We start from the raw sequence: 11113 nt of genomic DNA on the forward strand, positions 1-11113 counted from the left end.
CTATGTGCGGCGACTCTTCCGATCTGTGAATCGTGTGGGGAAAGCGGCGGAGCCTCAGTGTATCTAACGAGTGTCCTGAGTACGAACGATCGCTCTGGGCCCTGACGGCAAGTCTCATCCAGTTGCTCGACGCTATAAACGCACTACAGGATTCTAAGACAAAAAATTTCTGTAGTCTGTAGTCTTGTCGTATTTTGGGCATGTCTTGTGTAGTCTGTCTTGTCTTCAGTAGTCTGTCTTGTCTTTTGTAGTCCTGTCTTCTGTAGTCTGTCTTGTCTTCTATAGTCTGTCTTTTGTAGTTTGTCCTCTCTTTTGTAGTCTGTCTTGACTTCTGTAGTCTGTCTTGTCTTCTGGAGTCTGTCTTGTCTTCTGTAGTCTGTCTTGTCTTCTGTAGTTTGCCTTGTCTTCTGTAGTGTGTCTTGTGTAGTGCTCGTACACTGTGTAACAGTCGTTACTGTCACCTGTCAATTAACACAGGATTTGTGTTCTGGAGTACGCTATGCACAAAAATGCACAGCTTGTTAATGGTCGCCTGTCAACACAAGCTTTGTGCATTCCAGAGTAATTCGTGCACAAAACCACTAGAATTGAAATGAAAATGATCAATATTTATTTACTGTTTCGTGCTTTTTTTCGAGCTTGCTGATGCATGCTGTCCAGCGTTGTCCTTGCCGCAGGTTCCTAGATACATCGCCCATGAGCCAAGAAAAATGGTTTTTCTCTTGGCTGAAAAAAACAAAAAATAGAGATCACCGCTGCTACCTGCGCAAAAAAAAATGTGAAAGCGTTGACGCCTCCTCCACACTGGTCGCCTTTCAAATTTGGCGCCATGGTTGTTTTCTCGTTGACTTGATTGGTTATCAATTAACTCTTATTTTACCCTCACTTCATCCCAGCAACGATTTCGAGTTTTCAAATTTTCCTCCATGGATCGTTCCTGCCCACTCACTGAATACTTGCCCAGTCTAATCACGCATTCATTGCCTTTCGCTTCTCAATAATTACCTAATTTCCTCTAATTTATCATTCTTTTTTCTATCTCCTAGTTAAGTATAGGAAACTTATCACTGGTCACGTGATTGCTCATTTCGAGTTTTCAAACTTGGTGCCAAGCTTTGGCTTTGTCCATACTTCCAGTTTTTCAAACTTGGCACTACGCTGTAGCTCCTACTTTCAGTGTTTTCAAATTTTGCGGCACTTTTTCTCTGGCCCAGCCACTTTTTGGGCATTTTTGGCTGCAAATAATTATCCAATTATGAAATTTTCTTTTCGAGCAGCATCCTCACATCATCCTCTGCCAATTACACAACCAATCATATGACGCTATCTCTTCTGAGTTGCCCACAACTGCTGCGGACACGATCCCTGGCAACATAGCCTAGTAAACACACTTTATTCAAAATGTTGTAATACTGAACAAGGCTTATGACTGGCCGAGTTGGTACTGACTCACCTTAAAACCAGCCAGAACAAACAAGAAGACATGAGCTCAAGAGGCGGGACTAACAAAAATTTAATTGAAGATTTTGATTATTTGATTTGTGAGGGTTTAACGTCCCAAAGCGACTCGGGCTATGAGGGACGCCGTAGTGGATGGCTCCAGAAATTTTGACCACCTGGGGTTCTTTAGCGTGCACTGACAACGCACAGTACACGGGCCTCTAAAATTTCGCCTCCATTGAAATTTGACTGGTGCGGCCAGGATCGAACCTGCGTCTTTTGGGACAGCAGCCGAGCGCCACCACTGAGCCACTGCGGCGGCATCATTGAAGGAAAGCCGCAAAAGAAGACCCGCGAAGAGATACAAGCACACAATAACCCAAAGCAGTGAAAGGGCGAAGTGCAATCAAAGGTCACTGGCATACTAATGAATCATCTAAAAAAGCAAATTCCTTACAGTGAAGGTTTTCCGATGGCTTAGCCACACGTGTCCTTAGCCTTACCGATGTAGTAAGCCTCAACTATCTACCGACAGATTTATCCCTTCCATAAACCACTGATGTGTCGTGGAAATTAGGCATGCAAGGAGACAGGTCATCCTCAGATTTGCATTCACAAGATTTAGCGTGCAGTGCCAGATTAGAATTTGCCTTCCCCGTATAGAGTGAAAGTGCTGTCAGGTGCAAATTCAGATATCTGCCCGTCTGCCCATATTAGTTGCAGCCATAAGGCAGTGGAATGCAATATACTCCATTACTTTGCAAGTGGTGAACCTTTTTTTGTGACACTGTCCATTGTGGACAAGTACCCAGTTTTATCAAGCCTTTTTAATACCGGCGCAAAGGCCTCCTGTCTTGCACTTCGCTGTTAAGACAACAGAAGCATTACGCTTTCCCGCGACTTTCTTGAGACTGTGAAATACTGTGGAGGTAAGGTGTATCAGCATCATCGGAGTATCTGCTCCTTACCCTCGAGCGAGTGAAAACATACTATGACAGGTTGTTGAGATGGGCAAGTGAGAACCCAGCTGCTTGGAAACCTGCTACAAGAATGCGTCCTCAGCAGTGATGGCATGACTTATCTAAAGCTGATGTCATGCACACGATTGCACACCCATCAAGTGTTTCCATCTTTACTGACCTTAACCAGCGACAAATACACCTCTTCACCATCCTTCCCCAACGAGTGGTCAGACTCGTAGCTAAAAAGAGCCTTCCCCGATCTTTAGCTGTAGCCCCGACAAACATATTCGTCCACAAAGCGCAAATCTGCATCAAGAAACTGCAAACGGTTCTGCTTAGACAATTCTGATGTAAAAGACAGGCCTTGACCGCATGCCTTAAGGACTCCTAAAACATCTTGTGCCAACTTATCTGAGCCTTCTATGTCCAGAACAATTAGTCATGAACATAACGAAATGCTACTATGCCAAGGTCTTCCAAACAGGCCTCCAATGCCTTCTCGACTTTAGACAAAAAAATGTTGCTGAGCAAAGGTACGACCTGCGTGTAAATACCGCCCTGCCAACTGACAAATACGGATTTGCAGTAAAAGGACAACAGCCCCAAGAAGCCAGCAACCGAAATCACGCAATCATCTGTAAAAGCATGTTCATTGTTCACCCTGATGCAGTTTGCACATGCCTCAGAGGTCTATCATGTGACAATGAATAGTGCAGGCATTCCATGTCGATGCTCACTGCAGAGCACCTGCCCAGGTTGCTGTCCACAAGAAACTAGAACTCCACAGAACTCCACTTTTGTGAGTTGGCAAGGCGGTATTTACATCAGAAATCAGGCATATGCAGAGGGTCCGAGGTTGCACTGTTCCTCCGCGACATTCTTCTGTCCAGAGTCGATACCGCATCAAAGCCCTGTTTGGAAGGCATCGGCATAGTAGCATTTCATTATGTTGATAGCTACCTAATTTTTTTGCACAAGGAGGGCTCAGATAAGTTGGCACAAGACGTTTTAGAAATCTTTAGGCATGTGGTCAAAGCCTATCTTTTACGTCTGAATTTCACTAAGCATAACCGTTTGTAGCTTCTTGACTTTGACCTGCGCTTTGTGGACGACCACATATGTTGGCGCCAAAGCCCAAGATCAGGAAGCCTCTTAGCTACGAGTTGAACCACTCGAGGCTGGTGAAGGACAGGTTGGCAATCACATGCATCACGACCGCTGTATGAAATCATGCCATCACAGTGCTTACAATGCATTCTCGGAGCAGGTTTCCAAGCCAATGGCACCTGGGTTCCCACTTGCCCATCTTGCGCACCTGTCAGAGTGTGCTTTTACTCTCTCGAGGGAACGAAACACCGTTCACATGATGCTGACGTAGTTGAGCAGCACAAAAAGACGGGCTCTATACCTTACATCCACGCTATTTCGCACCATTTCAAGAAAGTTGCACCAAAGTATGATGTTGTTGTTGTCTTGACCGCTAAAAGTAAGGTAGGAGCCCTTTGCTTCTTCGTTCAAACTAGGCTTGATACAACTACGGGTAATCGTCCGCTATGCACAGTGGCAGATAAAAAATGTTCACCACTTGCAAAAGTAAAGGTTTTTTTTTGCATTCCACTGCCTCGTAGCTGAAACTACTATGGGCACACAAGCAGATATCTGAATGTGCGCCTGGCTGAGAACACTTTCACTGTATAGAGAGGAAGGCGAATTTTCACCTGACACTGCACGTTCAAACTCGTGAATGCAATCGGAGGACGACCTTTCTCTTTGCACGCCTGATTTCTGCGGCACATCAGTGGTCTTGGGAAGTGATAAATCTGTCCTGACATAGTTGAGGCTTACTACATCAGTAAGGCTAAAAACAAGTGCCTGGCTAAACCGTCGGTGAACCTTCACTGTAAGGAATTAGTTCTTTAGATGGTTTACTAGTACATCAGTGCCTTTCGGTTATTTTTTGCCCTCTCACTGCTTTGGGGTCTTGCATGCTTGAATCTCTTTGCAGGTCTTCTTTTGCCACTTTCCTTCAATAAAATTTCAGTTGTTAGACCAGCCTCATCTTGTGCTCATCTCTTCTCCTGTTTTGTGTCTTCCGGCTGGTTTTAAGATGTAATACTCAAGGCCGAAAGAAAGCCATTTTAGAGTCAAGTGCACTTATAATGGCCACAGCTATAATGAATGTTCATTTATTACAAAAAATAGTGCTTACTTCATTAATTTATGCATGAAGTATATGACACTGCATCAAAATAAAAAAGGACTAAGCCTCTAACCCTCATGGCCAAACTGCAGTTACAGCAAACGAAAGGACACCATAAACATGCCCCACATACAAAAGCTTGCACTACAGGCCAATGCAGAAATAAGGTCAGATTACTTCCCAAACTGCATGACACTGCCAAGCAAAGTAAAGATTGTGACAGGCAACAAAGGAGCAACAAAAAAGCAAACTGTAGGTAGCAGCCAATTTCATGCAGACAAGCTACAAGGTCAGGCCAACATAGATGTGGAAAAAATTTGAAAAAAAAAGCCAAAACAAGCACATAATAATTTTTAAGGTTCTCACAGCCCTTTAAATGGCAAATACATTTCTGGAAAAACATAACAGAAGCGGAAATTTTTTTCGGAAATCAATTTTTTTCATGAACTTCATTATTCTTGAAGCATGGGCGGGCATAGAGTAGTCAGATTAGTGCATGCGTTCCTAAGCAATGCCATGCCAAAAACTGTACTTACAGAAAAAGCTTGCCTTACTGAGTGAATACCACTGACCATCCACTAATTTCCCAGCCTGCTCCAGGTCCCTGGCAAAAATCACACGCAACTTGGTGGCTTGCACAACTTCAATGTGACTCTTGGTCTTTAGCTGGAAAAAAATTGAGGGATCAGTGAGATATAAAATTTTACATGCATTGCTTTGTTTCAATGACCAACTAAGAAAGAAACAGCGGTTTCTGTGAGCGCAACTATTTTTTCACACAAGCTTTCTACAGTAAACCACGTTTATCGCGACCTAATTCACACTGACTTGCTGCACGGTCCCAGCACTACTGTGTATAGCTCTATGGTTTCAAATGCTTTGTTAGCTCTGAGCCCTTGGGCTTGCACTCGTTAATGCAGAAAACCTCGGGAAGGCCAACCAGAGCTTCGAGCTTTAAGCCATAGGTATTCAGAAGCTCAGTGGTCTCTGGGAGAACTTTTGGCTTGGTGACACAGTAGAAAATGCTGCTCCAGCTACTTTGACTCCATTGCAAAAAACTCGCACAGCAGAGACCTGTCCTCCATTTTGCATTGCAGAAACAATCACTTAAATTCAAAGCACGCATACTAAATGCACACCTACCTTCCAACACAGCTTCATAATAATGGGTATAATTATTGGAATGAAATACCAGTCAGTACATGTAGTTTTCAGTTTATCCAAAAATTATAAGCAACCGACAAACAATAAACAATAAAAGAGAAATAAAATAACCAGAATTGTTTAAAAAATCTGTCAGAAGAATTATGTGACATCCACTACACTCCAGAAGAGCAAGGTTCCGGTCTAGTTGGTAATACATTTAAGGGAGGAAACAGCGCAATGAAACACGGGCACACAAAGAACGGACACACACGAGCGCTGACTCACAACTGAAATTTATTTTGAAGAAAAGATGCTTAAATAGGAGACATGCGAGGGTGCTTAACAGGGCTGCTGCAGCGATAACCGCCAATCAGTGTGGTCGCGTCACAATATTTCAAAAACAGCAACGAAAGAAGTAAGTGATAAAAAACGGTGTAAAGGGCCGCAAAAAGGTGGTCAGGTGACAGTAACAATAACAAGACCAATGGGGGGGGGGGGGGGGGAGCATTAAAACCATGAGGGACACAGATGTGAAAATACAGGTGAAACATAAAAATGAAAGACATACAAGCTTTAAAAGCGTGCCCAAAAAGGGGGGGGGGGGGGAGATAAAAGCGTTAAAATCATGAGACGCAGCGAAGGATAAAACAAGATAAAGGCACTACCAACAAGGGATCACAGAATCATTAGGCTATAGGTTGCACAAGAAAACTTAAGTGTTCATCAGGCCACCCAGAAAATTTAGCTCTTTTTCCGACAAGGAGAGGGACGCAGTGCTCACGCATTGTTCACCAGCTTGATGAATTTGGAGGGCTTCTAGGATTTCCCTCGTCAAGCTATCTCGTCCTCGGCCGATAGTGGTGCAGCGATTAAAGTCAGGGGTGCAGATTCTTTCAGTGTCGTCTTCTGTGATTTTGCACTTCTTACAGTGCTTAGCCAGGTGCCCAGAAATTGCTATACTATTTACGTTGTTTTGATGTTCTTGTAGGCGGATATTGATGCACCTTCCCGTTTGACCGATGTACCTCTTCCCGCATGACACTGGGATGGAGTAAATTATTTCTAAATCACAGGGGACATGTTGATCAGAGTGTGCCACCCTACACCCTCGGGTTTCCGGCGGGTTATTCACTTTGGAACAGAGGGCGGAAAGCTTGTTGGGAGCCGTGAAGACGACATCCACGCCGGCGCGCTGTGCGACTTTCTTTAGACGATGGCCGATGGTGTGGAGGTAGGGCATTGCCACAAAATTTCTGCGTTTATCGTTTGAAGCAGCAGGTCCGAGGTGTGGCCGGGGCTTCTTGATCATGGAGCCGGCTACTGATACAAGCCGATGCAAAGGGTAGCCTGCTGACAGCAGGCTACCCTTTGCATCTGCTTGTATCAGGAGACAGCAGGCTACCCTTGATCATGGAGCCGGTTACTGATACAAGCAGATGCAAAGGGTAGCCTGCTGACAGCAGGCTACCCTTTGCATCTGCTTGTATCAGGAGACAGCAGGCTACCCTTTGCATCTTCTTGTATCAGTTGCCGGCTCCATGATTAAGAAGCCCCGGCTACACCTCGGACCTGTTGCTTCAAACGATAAACGCAGAAATTTTGTGGCAATGCCCTACCTCCACACCATCGGCCATCGTCTAAAGAAAGTCGCACAGCGCGCCGGCGTGGATGTCGTCTTCACGGCTCCCAACAAGCTTTCCGCCCTCTGTTCCAAAGTGAATAACCCGCCGGAAACCCGAGGGTGTAGGGTGGCACACTCTGATCAACATGTCCCCTGTTATTTAGAAATAATTTACTCCATCCCAGTGTCATGCGGGAAGAGGTACATCGGTCAAACGGGAAGGTGCATCAATATCCGCCTACAAGAACATCAAAACAACGTAAATAGTATAGCAATTTCTGGGCACCTGGCTAAGCACTGTAAGAAGTGCAAAATCACAGAAGACGACACTGAAAGAATCTGCACCCGACTTTAATCGCTGCACCACTATCGGCCGAGGACGAGATAGGTTGACGAGGGAAATCCTAGAAGCCCTCCAAATTCATCAAGCTGGTGAACAATGCGTGAGCACTGCATCCCTCTCCTTGTCGGAAAAAGAGCTAAATTTTCTGGGTGGCCTGATGAACACTTAAGTTTTCTTGTGCAACCTATAGCCTAATGATTCTGTGATCCCTTGTTGGTAGTGCCTTTATCTTGTTTTATCCTTCGCTGCGTCTTAAGATTTTAACGCTTTTATCTCCCCCCCCCCTTTTTGGGCATGCTTTTAAAGCTTGTACGTCTCATTTTTATGTTTCACCTGTATTTTCACATCTGTGTCCCTCATGGTTTTAATGCTCCCCCCCCCATTGGTCTTGTTATTGTTACTGTCACCTGACCACCTTTTTGCGGCCCTTTACACCGTTTTTTATCACTTACTTCTTTCGTTGCTGTTTTTGAAATTTTGTGACGCGACCACACTGATTGGCGGTTATCGCTGCAGCAGCCCTGTTAAGCACCCTCGCATGTCTCCTATTTAGGCATCTTTTCTTCAAAATAAATTTCAGTTGTGAGTCAGCGCTCGTGTGTGTCCGTTCTTCGTGTGTCCGTGTTTCATTGCGCTGTTTCCTCCCTTAAACTACACTCCAGCAGTTCTTTGCCTTTGTGCACCTTCAAACCACACTTTCTTACAGGCACATTTGCACAGAAATTGGGTTGAACCTGATCTTTAGGAATCTTTTTTGATGCAACAGTAGGGAGAAACCAGGTTTCACCTAAAAACGAAGCGCCCTACACATTGCATCACAAGCCTAGATGGTGCACTTGAGTCACCTCTTATGCTTATGCAAGAAACAGGAACAGAGATCTCTTGACTAAATCAAAAAAAGAGGAAGTGCAATGCATGTGTAATGCAGAGAAGATATAAGCAATACCACACTAAAACACTGTGAGGATTCCAAGAGTAGGTGAATGCATGAATGGGTGGCAATCAGATGGCTAAATGAGATTAGGAAATTTGAGGAAAATGGGTGGTAGCATGTGGCACAGGACACAGTTACCTAAAATGAACTAGAGAACCATTGTTTTGCACTAATTTTAACAGCACATTCACATGACAGACAAAATCACTAACTCCAGGAACAGACTGAGCATCATGCAACTCAATGTCAATCACCATTGCAAATGGCACCAGCACCGCAGACTGCACATGAGGAAAATTAGACATATTTTTGCTCTCAACTTTGAGCAGCAGTCAGCTGCGCTTTTAGGAGCAAAGCTCTAAAGTACGGCAACATTGGCACTTTGTTTTACTGACATGAGGGTGCTTGTGAACGTGCAAGTCCCATGTTTGTTTTGCACCAAATGTGTTAATTGCGAGGTATGTTTAACTAAAGAGGGGCATCTAACATGGGCATCAGCTCTTCATTACTTCCCTTCTATATCCCTCCCTTATATCACGGTTCAAGTGTCCACCAAAATGTGAGACAGTTACTGTTACATTTCCTTGAATTTTCCTTCAACTAATTTTAAATTTTTAAAGTATGAAGCTTTAAGAAGGTAGAGGTACAAACTGTGCAGTATAACCATATGCTATGGCAATAAACCAGCAATAAATCTGTGCTGACAGCAGCTTGCCCAGTGCATTGCAAGGATGCTATATCATACAAGGATTGGTGTCATCGTGCAATGTTACATTACTGACTTACAATTTGGTCTCTGTATCAGAAATACTGGTAAACCATCATTGTAGAGCACAATGTTTTTAAAGGGATAAATGAACATATAGGTCCTTTTCGAGGACACATATGCATACCAGGCAACAGGTGTGCAATGTCAAAGCACGTTTATGTTAACAGCAGCTGCGTCAAGAGCTACATCAGCGACTATATTTTGTACAAGTCTACAGTTCCGGTAATTATAAGCTGAGGCACTGCTGTGAAGTGCATGTAGAGTTTCATGCATTTCTAAACCTAGCTGCAAGCCTATATTGAAAATATTTTTCTAAATAGGCAGCTAAGATATGCATCACTGAAAAAGAATAACTACCATGAATGGATCAGGAGGGATGACACAGCCGAAGGCAGGAAGCACGCATGGCCCAATAGATGCTGGCCGCTGGCAACTGCAAATAAATACATCAAGAGCAACAGCTGTCAGTGGCTGTAGCCATGTCATGAATGACAAGAGAGGAAATCATCTACTGCTTTAAAAACTAAACTTAGACGTAATGTAAGTAAATAAAAACCTATGAGCTAGCCCATTACAAAACAAATGAACAGATTTTATGTAATGCACCCATATACATTCTTTGAGAAGAGTCACAATGACTGTTATAACCACACTGAAAGATGAGCTGGCTGAAATACCGCACACCAATTTGAATATAGGATGTGCAGGTTTTCATTAATTCCTATCATGGTGCCTTGCACCAATGTCTAGGTATTAAATTGAAAGTTGCAACCAGTCTGCCTTGGTTAAATGAGAAGAGAGAATTGAAAAAAGCATGCCTTCACTAGCAGGAAGCTTGATACCTCACAGCACAGCTTGGCATCATAGAAAAATTGCTAGCGCATTTAGCAAATCTGCATACAATTAAAAGCTGCACAAATTTGTCGACTGGCAATGCAAGTAAAGGCAAGAGAAACAAAAAATACCAAAGAACACTCGTGAGTGCGGCGAAGGGAGGTCTGTGGGTAGGATCCCGTGCCTGGGAAGAGTTCCGAGCTCGGAGAATCGCCGGCAACACAGCTGATGGCACGCAACCAAGAATAAATAACAAAGCGAAAATAAGTAACAAAAAAACCATCGACAATGGCGAACGACTTGAATGCGGGCCGCAAAAGCGAGGGATATAGCAAAAAGGTAGAAATCCTAAATAATTGTGCAGTTGCATCTCCGACAGCTCGCAGTGCTCAGAAGGAGAGGAAGCATCAAAGTTTACAGCTCAGGAGAAGCAAGATTGATCTAACTTTGACATAACACTGCCTCAAATCCTGTTCCACTGGGGAAGCACAGACAAGTTTACAAATGACAAGGCGATGAATATGAACTAGCCTTTCGCATGCGATCACTGTCTCAAAATTTAGTATGACGCATATTAAGGCACAAGCACTAATCCGATGAGTACTAACCCTGAGCAAAATAGTGCGGTGTCTGATCGCAGCTGGCCAAGCGCGAGCGCTCCGCCGCGCGGCACTTCTCGCTCATCGTCTTCTACGCAGTGCAAATCCATGCTTTTGCACCGAGTGTCGAAGCGCTAGCAAGCGAAAGCGTAACTCTGTTGTGATATCTGGTGCCATTTTTATTTACCACGGCACGCGAGTAATAAATGCACATACAGACAATGAGAACAACACTTGTCATGCAGGATATAGGCCCTGCTTTTTT

General features: G+C 44.1%; 1 long non-coding RNA gene across 2 annotated transcripts; it reads right to left on the reverse strand.

The window, feature by feature from the left end:
* Nucleotides 1-618: 618 nt before the first annotated feature.
* LOC144110038 (uncharacterized) lies at nucleotides 619-10489 on the reverse strand. 2 transcript variants are annotated; one of them, XR_013309683.1, is made up of 4 exons: nucleotides 10381-10489; nucleotides 9773-9848; nucleotides 5139-5268; nucleotides 619-726 (listed from the first exon to the last, which is right to left on the reverse strand). It is a non-coding gene; the product is annotated as an uncharacterized LOC144110038 (long non-coding RNA). The 2 variants fall into 2 exon arrangements; XR_013309682.1 differs by lacking the exon at nucleotides 619-726 and having other exon boundaries at nucleotides 5079-5268.
* Nucleotides 10490-11113: the final 624 nt, after the last annotated feature.

Source organism: Amblyomma americanum, chromosome 11 (genome assembly GCF_052857255.1).
Source record: "Amblyomma americanum isolate KBUSLIRL-KWMA chromosome 11, ASM5285725v1, whole genome shotgun sequence".
Lineage (NCBI taxonomy): Eukaryota > Metazoa > Arthropoda > Arachnida > Ixodida > Ixodidae > Amblyomma > Amblyomma americanum.